Below are 16,801 nucleotides of genomic sequence, written 5' to 3' on the forward strand. Positions count from 1 at the left end.
TCAGCAAGAATATGGAGCCATTTTTCTCTATACTGTATATAAATGCAGAGTACTCCTACTGTATAGTATACACAAACTGTTTATATTTTCACTATATTTCCTTCTCACTTTTTACTATGAACGTATTTTTTTTTATTGCAATACACTAGACTGAGTAGCTCTCATTCAATTTTATATATTGGTAACTAGATGAAGGTTCACTAAAATTTGAAATACAGGTAGTAAATAGTTTTGTAATGGCAGGGGATACCAGTAGAAAAGGAAATTCTGGTGAAGACTGATTAGAGGGCAAGGCATGAAAACTGGGAAAGCCCCTGATCCAGACAGTGAATGTAGTAAAAAATATTTTATTTTGCTTTTTGTTTCATTTTAGAACACACAAATCCAATGATGCACTATTTTAGTACACAATTTTTATTTAACAAATTAATGTGCTCTAATCAAAATTACTTAACAACTATTTCCATTCAATTTTCACTGAGGGTCAGGAATAGAGACAGAAAATGGACTGTGAGGTAAACCTCAAATGATTTTCAGACTTGTTTGTCTAAAATAAAAACAGACAAAGTGATGGGGCTAGATGGTGTACATCCAAGAGCATTAACTGAACTTAGAGAAGTTCCATCAGCATTACTGGCTGACCTTTTCAATGCTTTATAGTTGGGAGTATTTCCAAAGGACTGGAGACAAGTGGATGTGGTTCCTCTTCAAAAAAGTGGAAACAATGAGGTAGCTGAGAACTGCAGACTAGTTAGTATGACCTTTGTGGTGAGTAAATTAATGGAATTGCTGTAAAAACAGAAGACACTGCATTTTCAGGAACCCAGCGGATTAAAAGATCATAAACTGCATGGTTTTACCAGAGACCAGACTTGTTAGAAATTTTTGATCAATTTTTGTCACTGGGTGATCAGAGAGTTTGATCAGTGGAGAGAGCTAGATGTAGTGTACTTGCATATCAGTAGGGCTTTTGACATAGCTCCGCATAGGCAACTCAGATAAACTGAGTGCCCTTAAGGACTGGTCTAGCGTCTGTAAGCTAAAAGTTAATGCTAAAAAAAAAAAAAAAAAAAAGAAGAGTCATGCATTTGGGCTACAAAAATTCAAGGTACAATCTAGTCTGTGAAATTCTTCTAAGCACAAAACAAGAGCAGAATCTGAGGATGATCACATCTGATTATCGCAAGTGCCCTAAGAGGTGGATGAGGTGATGGAAAATCCCAAAAAGATGCTTGAATGCTTGGAAGAAGAACAGTCAGCAGCAGAAAGGAGGCGATGTTGCTCCCTTATAAGTCCCTTGTGAGCCCTAATTTGGAATACTGTGTACAATTCTGGAGACTGCAGCTTCGAAAGAATATAAATCGGATGGATGGTGGGGGGGGGGGGGGGGGGGGGGGGGCTTGGTGTGTTTGCCCGGGTAGCTGAGCATATCCAGGTTGGTGGCTGTGGTTAAAGTTCTCTGGCTATATCTGGCCGCATAACTTTAAACAAGTATATTCAGCTAGATGTTTATCCTGCTGAATATACAGGCTACTTTAGTCAGCTAACTTGGCCATTACCAGGCCTACTGAATATTGACCTCCCCTTATCCAAACATTTACTCAGAGTGCTTCCACCATATCTTTCAAAACATCACCTGTTCATGTTAACATTGTTCATAATTATGGCAAGAAAGACAGAACAGTACATATCTGTATCGCCCCCAGAGTCACTCTCTGGAGTGGCTCCTGGCAAGACAATGCCGCCTGCAGTTTGGAGATTCTTCGTGCAGAACAAGCTGCCACAAGAAACACCGTTTTCCACATAAGTAACCTCAAGGACAGGCTATGCAGTGGTCGGGAGGTGGAACTCGCCAAGAAATCCAAAACCAGATTAAGACTCCAGAAAGGTCCTGGCAACCGCAAGGGAGGACGAATATGCTTCACACCTTTTAAGAAGCAAGTCGCATCTGAATGAGGTGACAAGGGTCCAATATTTACCTGACCTCAAAAACAGCCGCCATCTGTACTTTCAATGAATTAAGGGCCAATCCCTTTTTCGATCCATACTACAAAAAAATCCAGAATGAGTTGGGTCTTAACTGAACAAGGGAGGACCCCTCGCCAAACACTCAAATAGGCTAAGGAAGTGGAGAACTTTCTTGCTTGTAGCAAGGTGGCAATCATCACAGTGGAATACCCACGTTTCAGCATCCGAACCCTCGTGAAGAACAGGGTCCTGTCACAGCAGATCCCTGTAAACCAGGGATCGGATAGGAGAGTCCACAAACAGCCTTTGCAGATCTGCATCCCATGGCTTCCTGGGCCAATCTGATGCCACCAGAAGTACCATCCCCTGAATGATTCTGCCCAACATGGGCCACGGGGGAAAAGCATATAGGAGCCTGCCCATTGGCCATTCCTGTATGAGGGCATCGATGCCTGTTTGGTCTCTCCTGTGACTGAAAAAGCAAGAAGTTTCGCATCGTGAGATGTCGCCAAAAGGTATAGATACGAGAGACCCCAGTGGTCCACTATGAGCTGGTAACCTGTCAACATTTCCCATTCTCCTGGGTCCAGACTGTCCGCTGAGAAAGTCAGCTCTTACATTGGGCTACTTCCTTATTTAACATTTTTATATACCGAAATTCATGTATCAAAGTTACATATCATTTTGGTTTACATTATAACAATTAACAGGCATATAAGAATGCGGTTACATCGAACAAGTAGGATAACTTGGATCAATGAACTGGGGAGTAAATTACAATGATTACGATTAGGTAATAATATACTATAACTGCGATACTTGCTGGCTCTGTTTCTCCCTGGCGATTGATGTAAGCCATTATCGTGGCATTGTCAGACATTATTCAGACCACTCAACCCTGCAACTGGTCCACAAATCACAAGCATGCTAACTGGTCAGCCTGGGCTTCCAGGTGATTGATGCTCCAGAGAGACTCTTCTGTATTCCAGCGCCTTTGCGCCATCAACTCCTCACAGTGGGCCCCCAACCCTAGAGGCTTGCATCTGTCTTGAGTGCTAGCCAATCCGGTGATTGTAGGGAAACCCCTTTCCTTTAATGGTCTGCTTGCAACCACCACTGCAACTATATGCTGATTTCCACTGGAAGGTAAAGCCGAATTGAATAGTCTTGAGACTGAGGATGCCAACAAGCCAGCAGGGTGTGCTGAAGAGGACGCATATGCGCCCTCACCCACAGAACCACCTCTAGGGTGGCTGCCATCAATCCGAGCACCTGATACTTCACTTTCAATGCATATCCAGCATAGCTCTCTGCTTCAACAGCAGGGGAGAAGAAAAACTGATACTTCACGCATATCCAGCAAAGCTCCCTGCTTCAACGGCAGGGGAGAAGAAAAACAACCAATAAGGGCTGAACAACATAGTCTGGGTAAAACAAATAAGCATGGGTGTAGCTTGCTTATTGCGGCGGTTACTTCCCCTACTACCCCTAACTAATCAAGCTTGATATTTCACTTGTATGCAGCTCCATCACTGCTCTCTACATTAATGGTGGGGGTGGAAGGGAAATAGAACCAAAGAGCTAAGAGAAACAGATAAGTATGAGAAAAAAATGTGTGAAGCTTGCTGGGCAGACTGGATGGGCCGTTTGGTCTTCTTCTGCCGTCATTTCTATGTTTCTATGATATGATACCTCAGTTAGGTGCACTGATTCTGTCAATTGTACCTGCGCCATTAGCTTCTGAATGCGGCTCTCCAGCAGGAACACTCTACCTTGCTTTGAGTTGAAGCGAACACCTAGGTACTCCAGTGTTTGAGATGGCTGCAGCTTGCTCTTGGCCAAGTTCCAAAATGCCACCGCTCTTGGCCAAGTTCCAAAATGCCACCGCTAGGATTCTAACTAAAGCCAAAAAAAGGGACCACATTACGCCAATTCTAAAGAATCTCCATTGGCTCCCTATAAAATATAGAATCCTCTACAAAACACTCTCTACCATCCATAAATCTATCTACAAAACATCACACCTTGACCTCAGGATACCTTTGCAACTACACTCATCCTCCCGTCCACTGAGATCTGCACATAAAGGTTCGCTAAAAATACCTCCATTCAAAATATCTTCCAACAAAAGAGCCTTCTCCACAGCAGGTCCTAACCAATGGAACTCTCTCCCCGCAGACCTTAGGCTCGAACAATGCCCCATCACATTCAAAAAAAGACTCAAAACCTGGCTTTTCACACAAGCCTACACCTGAACTGATCTTTTGTATCACTTTTCCTGCCTGGTTAATGATCTCTTTATCCCACATTGCTTAATAATCCTTGAATTAATCTGAATTTCCCTCCTGCCAATCTTCAACCACTTGTTACATGATTAACCTAATTTATAGGAATTCTGCTAGTTAAAATTGTATATATTGTATATTGTATAAGTTATTATTTATTCAATTCAATGTTGTCCAAGTTCCATAGTCTCCCTGTTCTCTGTAAGACATTCGTGTTAAGTCATTTCTAAGTTCTATGTAAACCGAAGTGATTGGTAACATTGTTACCAGAACGTCGGTATATAAAAATGTTAAATAAATAAAGTTCACCAACCAGTCTATTCCTGCAATAAGGAGATCAACTTGCACGAGACCCGAAGGATCTCTTCCAGGTTCTTGGCGCGAATCAGCAAATTGCACAAGTACGGTGAACCAGAATGCCATCTTTTAATACTGCCACAACCACCACCATAACTTTGGAAAAAATTCTGGGTGTGGTAGCCACACCGAAAGGTAATGCCCAGAATTGATGTCGCCCCTACACAGCAAAACTTAAATTGTTGATGCTCCAGTCAGAGAGGAAAGTGAAGGTACACTTCTGACAAATCCAGGGACGTCAAATTCTCCCAACTGTACTGCCATTATCAACATAAGAACATAAGAAATTGCCATGCTGGGTCAGACCAAGGGTCAAATCAAACCCAACATCCTGTTTCCAACAGAGGCCAAAACCAGGCCACAAGAACCTGGCAATTACCCAAACACTAAGAAGAACCCATGCTACTGATGCAATTAATAGCAGTGGCTATTCCCTAAGTAAAATTGATTAATAGCCGTTAATGGACTTCTCCTCCAAGAACTTATCCAAACCTTTTTTGAACCCAGCTACACTAACTGCACTAACCACATCCTCTGGCAACAAATTCCAGAGCTTTATTGTGCTTTGAGTGAAAAAGAATTTTCTCCGATTAGTCTTAAATGTGCTACTTGCTAACTTCATGGATTGCCCCCTAGTCCTACTATTATTCGAAAGTGAAAATAACCGAGTCACATCTACTCGTTCAAGTCCTCTCATGATCTTAAAGACCTCTATCATATCCCCCCCTCAGCCGTCTCTTCTCCAAGCTGAACAGCCCTAACCTCTTCAGCCTTTCCTCATAGGGGAGCTGTTCCATCCCCTTTATCATTTTAGTTGCCCTTCTCTGTACCTTCTCCATTGCAACTATTTCTTTTTTGAGATGCAGCAACCAGAATTGTACACAGTATTCAAGGTGTGGTCTCACCATGGAGCGATATAGAGGCATTATGACATTTTCTGTTCTATTAACCATTCCCTTCCTAATAATTCCTAACATTCTATTTGCTTTTTTGACTGCTGCAGCACACTGGGCCGACGATTTTAAAGTATTATCCACTATGATGCCTAGAACTTTTTCCTGGGTGGTAGCTCCTAATATGGAACCTAACATCGTGCAATTACAGCAATGGTTATTTTTCCCTATATGCATCACCTTGCACTTGTCCACATTAAATTTCATCTGCCAATTGGATGCCCAATCTTCAAGTCTTGCAAGGTCCTCCTGTAATGTATCACAGTCTGCTTGTGATTTAACTACTCTGAATAATTTTGTATCATCCGCAAATTTGATAACTTCACTCGTCATATTCCTTTCCAGATCATTTATATATATATTGAAAAGCTCCGGTCCAAGTACAGATCCCTGAGGCACTCCACTGTTTACACTTTTCCACTGAGAAAATTGACCATTTAATCCTACTCTCTGTTTCTGTCTTAACCAGCTTGTAATCCACGAAAGGACATCGCCTCCTATCCCATGACTTTTTAGTTTTCGTAGAAGCCTCTCATGAGGGATTTTATCAAATGCCTTTTGAAAATCCAAATACACTACACCTACCAGTTCACCTTTATCCACATGTTTATTAACCCCTTCAAAAAAATGAAGCAGATTTGTTAGGCAAGACTTCCCCTGGGTAAATCCATGTTGACTATGTTCCATTAAATCATGTCTTTCTATATGCTCTACGATTTTGATCTTAAGAATAGTTTCCACTATTTTTCCCGGCACTGAAGTCAGGCTCACTGGTCTATAGTTACACGGATCGCCCCTGGAGCCTTTTTTAAATATTGGGGTTACATTGGCCACCCTCCAGTCTTCAGGTACAATGGATGATTTTAATGATAGGTTACAAATTTTAAGTACTAGAGCGGAAATTTCATTTTTGAGTTCCTTCAGAACCCTAGGATGCATACCATCCGGTCCAGGTAATTTGCTATTCTTTAGTTTGTCAATCTGGCCTACTACATCTTCCAGGTTCACAGTGATTTCGTTCAGTTCGTCTGACTCATCACCCCTGAAAACCATCTCCGGAACTGGTATCTCTCCAACATCCTCATTAGTAAACACAGAGGCAAAAAATTCATTTAGTCTTTCTGCAATGGCCTTATCTTCCCTAAGAGCCCCTTTAACCCCTCTGTCATCTAATGGTCCAACCAACCTCCCTCACAGGTTTCTTGCTTCGGATATATTTTTAAAACTTTTTATTATGAGTTTTTGCCTCTATGGCCAATTTCATTTCAAATTCTCTCTTCGCCTGTCTTATCAATGTTTTACACTTAGCTTGACAATGCTTATGTTTTATCCTATTTTCTTCAGATGGATCCTTCTTCCAATTTTAGAAGGATTTTTTTTGGCTAAAATAGCCTCTTTCACCTCACCTTTTAACCATGACGGTAATAGTTTTGCCTTCCTTCCACCTTTCTTAATGCGCGGAATACATATGGACTGCGCCTCTAGGATTGTATTTTTAATCCATGTCCATGCCTATTTTTATCAAAGTTTCCCTTTTTAAAATTTAGTGTTAGAGCTGCAGATTTACTTATTGTCCCCCCTTCCAGTTATTTATTTATTTATTATTTTGTTATGCCGACTTTCATGACAAGAATCACATCAACCCGGTTTACATTTAACAATGTGAATAAGGCAGTGAGTAACATAGTAATCAATATTCAAAGTTCAAACATCGTAAACAATAGTATGGATGTGAGAAAGTTACAATGAAACAGGGAGTATTAACTTGGATCTAGAAAGGGGAGGGACAACTAAACAGTAGAATCTTTACAGTGCAGCCTGCTGCGTCAATAATATAGTTGTATAGCAAAAATGAATAGTATGATACAGTTGTGTAGCATAATAAAAGGTGCTGAGTATGAGTGAGTGAGCGGTGCTGGGTATGAGTGAGAAGTTAGTGGGTTTTTTTAATTTTATTAGTTTAAATTTTATTAGTTTAAATTTGTTCATGTTATGATCACTGTTGCCAAGTGGCCCCACCACCATTACTTCTCTCACCAAATCTTGCATTCCACTAAGAATTAAATCTAAAATAGCTCCCTCTCTTGCTGGTTCCTGAACCAATTGCTCCATGAAGCAATCATTTATTACATCCAGGAACTTTGTCTCTAGCAAGTCCTGATGTTACATTTACCCAGTCAATATTGGGGTAATTGAAATCTACTATAAAGGAACAGTTAATTGCTTAAGTGCAACGAGCTACACTTGTCTCCACACCAAAATGTTGCAAGCTACAAATTTTTTTCTTTTTTGCGCATTTATTTATTTAAAGCTGTGGGACCATCATAACACCCGCGGTTTGTTTGGCAGTAAGCCAGGCTCTCAACCACAACGGGTCATGTTTAATCATCGGTCCGTTAAAGTCCTTGAAATGCTATTTTATTGTTGAATTTAAACAAATTTTTTCTTTTTTTATATTATAAAATTTTAATAAGTGACGGTATTTGATTAGTAAAGGACGGTATTTTCCTTACTTGTGCGGAGCGCCGCCACGCTTCCTTACTTGTCTGTAGCGCTACCGCGCTTTGTAGATCAAGTTGTTCAGGAGTTTCTTTTAAAGGAATGAACTTCCGATCCTAAGGCACTTGGTGCAGTCCGACGTACGTTTCGCTCCAAGCTGCTTCAGGGACTGTTACAACATCGGAAAATTGTTATCCTGAACTTTGAAAATGCAAGGTTTAACTCCCGTCATATTCACATGGTACTTAATACCTTTTAAAATAAAAATGGTCATTTCACCACATATTCTTCAAGATCCAATTTTGCACAACAACATTACTTCATAGGTTTATATGTGCACATCCCTAAATGGATTATGAAGCTGGAGCATTCAAAGTTCCAACTTACCGCATTCTGCCGCCTAGTCCTCTTGTCGGCGTTCTGCTGAATTGCCGCGAGATCTGACATGATTTTATACAAATTCACCATACTGCACCTGTGTGTTTGATTTGGCAGGCGAGTGGATTCACATGAAGTGAATCCACTCTATTTCCTTGTTGAGACCTCGGGAGGTCACTGCTTGCAATTGGAAAATCCAACCTTGTTCACATTGAAGTTTTTTAATCCTGTCCCCTTTTCTCCAGTGTGCTTTAATCACTTCTAAAATGGTCCATTTGATATCAGAAAACGCATGATTGTGGTCTTTGAAATGTGCTACTAACGGTTCCTCAATGCGACCCGTGTTGAGACAGCATTTATGTTCAGTTAATCTGATTCTAAACGGACGTTTGGTCATGCCCACGTAAATGAGTGGGCATGGACAGAATATGGCATACACTACGAAAGGAGTTCTGCACGTCGCTTGAGGCAAGGGCACCATTCGTCCTGATGGTAAGTTGATGGTTGTCTGTAATGATTTCAAAGCGCAATGAGCGCAATTAGTGCAGCTGTTAACGGGATCATCAATATTCAGAGATTCATGGAAGCTGGAATGTACCACCTGATCTTTAATATTTCTGCCTCGAGTGTATGCTATCCGAATGGGTTCTTTGAGTAAAGGATTAATTTCCTGGAGGATTGCCCAATGTCTTCTGATGGCTTTGCTGATCAGTGGTGAGGCCAATGTGTGCCTCATCACCAGGGTCTGTGGGTTCCAATCCTCATGTTGTCTAGGTAAAAATAAAAAATCCCGATTGGAATAAAGGGCTCGTCGATAGGCTTTTTTTGACACTGGATAGGGGATATCCTCGCTGTAAGAATCTTTCTGCCAAGTTTTGGGCTTGTTTTTTTAAACTCAGAGTTATCTGTGCATATTCGTCGTATGCGCATGAATTGACCCACAGGTAGATTTAGTTTGAATGTGCTGGGGTGAAAACTATCGCATCTTAAAAGATTATTGCGGTCATTGGGTTTGTGGTACAGAGTGGTGGTAACTGAATCCTCATTTTTGGTGATAAGAATATCTAAATAAGACACTTGGTGATGATGAAAATTCATGGTAAATTTGAGGCATGAATTCAATTTATTGAGCCAAGAATGGAACTCTAGGAGGGCTGCTTGGGGTCCTTCCCATACAATAAAAACGTCGATGTATCTCTTCCAGTGCTTCAAATGCGACGACCACTGATTCTGCTGTATGTATTGCTTTTCAAATGCCGTGACGAACAAATTGGCCACGTCTGGTGCCATTGCTGCCCTCATAGCTGTTCCCCGAATCTGCAAATAGAATTTTTCTTGAAACATGAAGTAGTTATGGCTCAATGCTAAATGTAGTAATTCAATAATGTAAGAGGTGGGTATGCGTTGTGGATTAGGATGATTTTTTAATACTGCAGATATTACTGTGAGTAATTCTTCTTGAGGAATTACAGTATATAATGACTCTATGTCCATGGTGACTAAAAGACTATTACTGGTTAAAGAAATAGTGGATAAAAATTGAAGCATGTGTGACGTATCTTTGATATATGATGGTGCTCGAGATACAAATGGCTGTAGTAATTTGTCCAGGAAGATTGAAATTGGTTCCAAGATGGATTCTTTAGCCGAGACTATAGGTCTCCCGGGTGGATTTTGTAGATTCTTGTGAATCTTTGGTACAATGTATAGCACTGGGATTCTCGGGTGTTTATTGATCAAAAATTCACATTCACTATTGGGGAGAAACCCCTGTTGGCGCCCGAATTCAACGATACGGGTAACTTCAGCTTGGATGCTGTCCGTTGGATCTGTATCTAATACTTGATAAAATGCTTTATCAGAAAGTTGGCGTTGTGCTTCTTGTAAATATGAAGGTACACTCATAACTACGACTGCACCTCCCTTATCAGCCGGCTTTATTACGATATCACGTCTGTCCTGTAACTGGTGTAGTGTTTGTGATTCTTCTCTGGTAAGATTAAAGTAAGAATGAGAATGTGATTATTCAATATTTTCAACGTCATGCATCACCAATGTGAAAAAAGTGTTGATGGCTGCATCTCCTGGAGGTGGTGGACTCCATTTTGACTTAAGTTTGACAATGGGTGTAATGGCAGTCGGTGGACTTACAAAAGGAGATTGAGACAAGTAGATTTTCCTTTGAAGTTGTCGAATAAATTTGTGGAAGTCACAGCGGAACTGGAAGGGGTCATGTCTCTGGGTAGACATTCAGCACTTGTTCTTCAAGTGCTGAGAGGGGGCACCCTGATATATTAATAACCGCCGATGTTATGTCCATTCTGTTTGTCCCAGGGTTTGTTTGTTGGAGGGATACTGCGACCTGGTTCTCGGTCTGTTCCACTCTGTGTTGGTAATTGCGGGACCCTCTTCTTCTGCACCTGAACGTTTGTCCCCGCTGGTATGTGGGTTTTGGGGGGTCCCCCAAAGGGGTCTCTTCATCGCTTCCTGATGAGTTGTCAGACAGGTTGAAGGTAACTTTCTTTAGCTTAGCATCCTGATTTAACCAAGGGTAAATTAGCCCCTTCTTGTAATCCCCTTCGTCCCTCCGAAACTTGTCAATTTTGGTGGTTTTTATCTCTTCTTTGAATTTCTCCATGTTGCGCTTAAACTCCTGAAGGGTATTGTCAAACAAATCTAATGCCACATTGTTTTTTAAAGATTCTAACATGGTTTCGGACTGTTGCTGGATTTCTTGAGATATTTTACGTGTTTGACTAACAATTAATAACATTAAGTCCATTGAGCATTTATTGAGGATGTGGGACCATTGTTCCAGAAATTCCGGATACTCAGTGTAAATCTTAGGTTCCTTCACCATTCTCAGTCCTCGTGGAATACGTTGATGTTTTAGGTATTCAACCATTGTAACTCCATGTAGTTCTGTGCGTATCCAACGTTTATGTAGCATAGTTAATTCTGTCCAACTCGAGGATGTGGAGGTAGCTGTATCTGAGCCATCTGAGAATAAAGATTCACTCTGTAGCGCATCATTTAATTGGTCATCTGAAAAGCTGAGAATGTTGGTCCATTTGGGATGTGCCATAATTTTTGAAAAAACTGTATTTACGTGAACACCACTATATATATATATATTATTGAATTACTACATTTAGCATTGAGCCATAACTACTTCATGTTTCAAGAAAAATTCTATTTGCAGATTCGGGGAACAGCTATGGGGGCAGCAATGGCACCAGACGTGGCCAATTTGTTCGTCACGGCATTTGAAAAGCAATACATACAGCAGAATCAGTGGTCGTCGCATTTGAAGCACTGGAAGAGATACATTGACGTTTTTATTGTATGGGAAGGACCCCAAGCAGCCCTCCTAGAGTTCCATTCTTGGCTCAATAAATTGAATTCATGCCTCAAATTTACCATGAATTTATCATCATCACCAAGTGTCTTATTTAGATATTCTTATCACCAAAAATGAGGATTCAGTTACCACCACTCTGTATCGCAAACCCAATGACTGCAATAATCTTTTAAGATTCGATAGTTTTCACCCCAGCACATTCAAACTAAATCTACCTGTGGGTCAATTCATGCGCATACGACGAATATGCACAGATAACTCTGAGTTTAAAAAAACAAGCCCAAAACTTGGCAGAAAGATTCTTACAGCGAGGATATCCCCTATCCAGTGTCAAAAAAAGCCTATCGACGAGCCCTTTATTCCAATCGGGATTTTTTATTTTTACCTAGACAACATGAGGATTGGAACCCACAGACCCTGGTGATGAGGCACACATTGGCCTCACCACTGATCAGCAAAGCCATCAGAAGACATTGGGCAATCCTCCAGGAAATTAATCCTTTACTCAAAGAACCCATTCGGATAGCATACACTCGAGGCAGAAATATTAAAGATCAGGTGGTACATTCCAGCTTCCATGAATCTCTGAATATTGATGATCCCGTTAACAGCTGCACTAATTGCGCTCATTGCGCTTTGAAATCATTACAGACAACCATCAACTTACCATCAGGACGAATGGTGCCCTTGCCTCAAGCGACGTGCAGAACTCCTTTCGTAGTGTATGCCATATTCTGTCCATGCCCACTCATTTACGTGGGCATGACCAAACGTCCGTTTAGAATCAGATTAACTGAACATAAATGCTGTCTCAACACGGGTCGCATTGAGGAACAGTTAGTAGCACATTTCAAAGACCACAATCATGCATTTTCTGATATCAAATGGACCATTTTAGAAGTGATTAAAGCACACTGGAGAAAAGGGGACAGGATTAAAAAACTTCAATGTGAACAAGGTTGGATTTTCCAATTGCAAACAGTGACCCCCCGTGGTCTCAACAAGGAAATAGAGTGGATTCACTTCATGTGAATCCACTCGCCTGCCAAATCAAACACAGGTGCAGTATGGTGAATTTGTATAAAATCATGTCAGATCTCGCGGCAATTCAGCAGAACGCAGACAAGAGGACTAGGCGGCAGAATGCGGTAAATTGGAACTTTGAATGCTCCAGCTTCATAATCCATTTAGGGATGTGCACATATAATCCTATGAAGTAATGTTATTGTGCAAAATTGGATCTTGAAGAATATGTGGTGAAATGACCATTTTTATTTTAAAAGGTATTAAGTACCATGTGAATATGACGGGAGTTAAACCTTGCATTTTCAAAGTTCAGGATAACAATTTTCCGATGTTGTAACAGTCCCTGAAGCATCTTGGAGCGAAACGTACGTCGGACTGCACAAGTGCCTTAGGATCGGAAGTTCATTCCTTTAAAAGAAACTCCTGAACAACCTGATCTACAAAGCGCGGTAGCGCTACAGACATAGAAACATAGAAATGACGGCAGAAGAAGACCAAACGGCCCATCCAGTATGCCCAGCAAGCTTCACACATTTTTTCTCATACTTATCTGTTTCTCTTAGCTCTTTGGTTCTATTTCCCTTCCACCCCCACCATTAATGTAGAGAGCAGTGATGGAGCTGCCTCCAAGTGAAATATCAAGCTTGATTAGTTAGGGGTAGTAGGGGAAGTAACCGCCGCAATAAGCAAGCTACACCCATGCTTATTTGTTTTACCCAGACTATGTTATTCAGCCCTTATTGGTTGTTTTTCCTTCTCCCCTGCCGTTGAAGCAGGGAGCTATGCTGGATATGCGTGTAGTATCAATTTTTCTTCTCCCCTGCCGTTGAAGCAGAGAGCTATGCTGGATATGCGTGAAGTATCAGTTTTTCTTCTCCCCTGCCGTTGAAGCAGAGAGCTATGCTGGATATGCGTGAAGTATCAGTGTTTCTTCTCCCCTGCCGTTGAAGCAGAGAGCTATGCTGGATATGCGTGAAGTATCAGTGTTTCTTCTCCCCTGCCGTTGAAGCAGAGAGCTATGCTGGATATGGGTTGAAAGTGAAGTATCAGGCTTATTTGGTTTGGGGTAGTAACCGCCGTAACAAGCCAGCTACTCCCCGCTTTGTGAGTGTGAATCCTTTTTTCCACATTTCCTCTTGCTGTTGTAGCTTAGAGCGATGTTGGAGTCACAGTAACCATGTGTATGTTTATTGAATAAGGGTATTATCTCCAGGCAGTAGCCGTCATTCTGGCGAGCCACCCACTCTTTATTGACGGCCTCTTGATTTTATGGATCCACAGTGTTTATCCCACGCCCCTTTGAAGTCCTTCACAGTTCTGGTCTTCACCGCTTCCTCCAGAAGGGCATTCCAGGCATCCACCACCCTCTCCTTGAAGAAATACTTCCTGACATTGGTTCTGAATCTTCCTCCCTGGAGCTTCAAATCGTGACCCCTGGTTCTGCTGATTTTTTTTCTATGGAAAAGGTTTGTCGTTGTCTTTGGATCATTAAAACCTTTCAAGTATCTGAAAGTCTGTATCATATCACCTCTGCTCCTCCTTTCCTCCAGGGTGTACATATTTAGATTCTTCAATCTCTCCTCATAAGTCATTTGATGAAGACCTTCCACCTTTTTGGTCGCCCTTCTCTGGACCGCCTCCATCTTGTCTCTGTCTCTTCGGAGATACGGTCTCCAGAACTGAACACAATACTCCAGGTGAGGTCTCACCAAGGACCTGTACAAGGGGATAATCACTTCCCTTTTCTTACTCGATATTCCTCTCTCTATGCAGCCCAGCATTCTTCTGGCTTTAGCTATCGCCTTGTCACATTGTTTCGCCGACTTCAGATCATTAGACACCATCACCCCAAGGTCTCTCTCCTGCTCCGTGCACATCAGCCTTTCTCCCCCCATCGAATACAGTTCATTCGGATTTCCACTCCCCATATGCATGACTCTGCACTTCTTGGCATTGAATGTCAGCTGCCATATCTTCGACCACTCTTCCATCTTCTTTAAATCCCGTCTCATTCTCTCCACTCCTTCCGGCGTGTCCACTCTGTTGCAGATCTTAGTGTCATCCGCAAAAAGACATACCTTACCTTCTATCCCTTCCGCAATGTCGCTCACAAAGATATTGAAAAGGACCGGTCCCAACACCGATCCCTGCGGTACACCGCTTAAAACCGCTCTCTCTTCAGAGAGAGTTCCATTTACCATCACACATTGTCTTCTGTCCGTCAACCAGTTTGCAATCCAGGCCACCACCTCGGCACTCACTCCTAAGCTTCTCATTTTATTCACCAGTCTCCTGTGCGGGACAGTGTCAAAAGCTTTGCTGAAGTCCAAGTAGATGACATCGAGTGCTCTTCCTTGATCCAATTCCTTGGTTACCCAGTCAAAAAAGTCAATCAGATTTGTCTGACAGGATCTTCCAATGCTGAATCCATGCTGCTTCTGGTCCAGCAATTCTCCCGACTGTAGATAGTTCACTATTCTCTTTCAACAGTGACTCCATTACTTTTCCCACCACCGAAGCGAGGCTAACCGGTCTGTAGTTACCAGCCTCTTCTCTGTTCCCACTCTTGTGAAGCGGGACCACCACCGCTCTCCTCCAATCATTCGGCACCACTCCCGTTTCTAGGGATCTATTGAACAGGTCACACAGCGGACCCGCCAGCACATCTCTGAGCTCCCTCAGTATTCTGGGATGAACTTCATCAGGCCCCATGGCTTTGTCCACTTTCAGTTTCACCAGCTCTTCCCATACATTTTCTACTGTAAATGGAGTTACATCTACTCCATTCCCCTCCAGTTTCTTGTTAACTAGTGATGGTCCTTCTCCAGGGTCCTCTTTAGTGAACACAGAACTGAAGTATTCATTTAATATTTCTGCCATTTCTTCGTCTCTCTCCACACATTGATCCTTTCCACCTTTCAATTTCACTATACCACTTTGAACTTTTCTCTTTTCACTGATGTATCTGAAAAATGTTTTGTTACCACTCTTTACCTCTTTGGCAATCCTCTCTTCCGTTTGACTTTTTGCCATCTTGATTAATTTCTTAGTCTCCCTCAGTTCTACCAGATATTCTTCTTTGTGCTCCTCCTTTTGGGATCTTTTATATTTCTTGAACGCTGTTCTTTTAGCCTTTATTTTGACAGCCACCTCCTTTGAGAACCAGATAGGTTTCATTTTTCTTTTGCTTTTCTTTACTTTTCTAACATATAGATTAGTTGCCTTGGTAATTGCTCCTTTTAGATTGGTCCACTGTTGATCCACATGTCTCTCGTTTTCCCAGCCTTTTAGTTCTTCCTCCAGGTACTTCCCCATTTCATCAAAGTCTGTGTTTTTGAACATCAAAACTTGGGTTTTTGTGCTTCTTTTCTGTGTCCTTTTTGTGATATTAAACCATAGCGTTTGATGATCACTGGTGCTGAGGTGGGCACCCACCTGGACGTCTGAGACATTATCTCCATTAGTGAGCACTAAGTCGAGTATAGCTCCTTCTCTCGTGGGTTCCATTACCATTTGTTTGAACAAAGCTACTTGCAGGGCATCTACTATTTCTCTACTATTATTAGATTCTGCAGATGGGATTCTCCAGTCTACATCTGGCATATTAAAGTCTCCAACTATCACCACTTCTCCTTTCTTTGCTATCCTGTGGATGTCTTCAACCAGATCTCTGTCCAGCTCTTCCTTTTGGTTTGGAGGCCTGTAAAACAAGTAAGGAAACGCGGCGGCGCTCCGCACAAGTAAGGAAAATACCGTCCTTTACTAATCAAATACCGTCACTTATTAAAATTTTATAATATAAAAAAAGAAAAAATTTGTTTAAATTCAAAAATAAAATAGCATTTCAAGGACTTTAACGGACCGATGATTAAACATGATCCGTTGTGGTTGAGAGCCTGGCGTACTGCCAAACAAACCGCGGGTGTTATGATGGTCCCACAGCTTTAAATAAATAAATGCACAAAAAAGAAATA

General features: G+C 41.6%; 1 protein-coding gene across 3 annotated transcripts in view; it reads right to left on the reverse strand.

Annotated features, from left to right (window-relative positions):
* TJP1 (tight junction protein 1) overlaps nucleotides 1–16,801 on the reverse strand; it is a 486,574-nt gene that overhangs the window by 261,193 nt on the left and 208,580 nt on the right. The gene's annotated exons all lie outside the window — the stretch shown is intronic.

Source organism: Rhinatrema bivittatum, chromosome 13 (assembly GCF_901001135.1).
Source record: "Rhinatrema bivittatum chromosome 13, aRhiBiv1.1, whole genome shotgun sequence".
Classification (NCBI taxonomy): Eukaryota; Metazoa; Chordata; class Amphibia; order Gymnophiona; family Rhinatrematidae; genus Rhinatrema; species Rhinatrema bivittatum.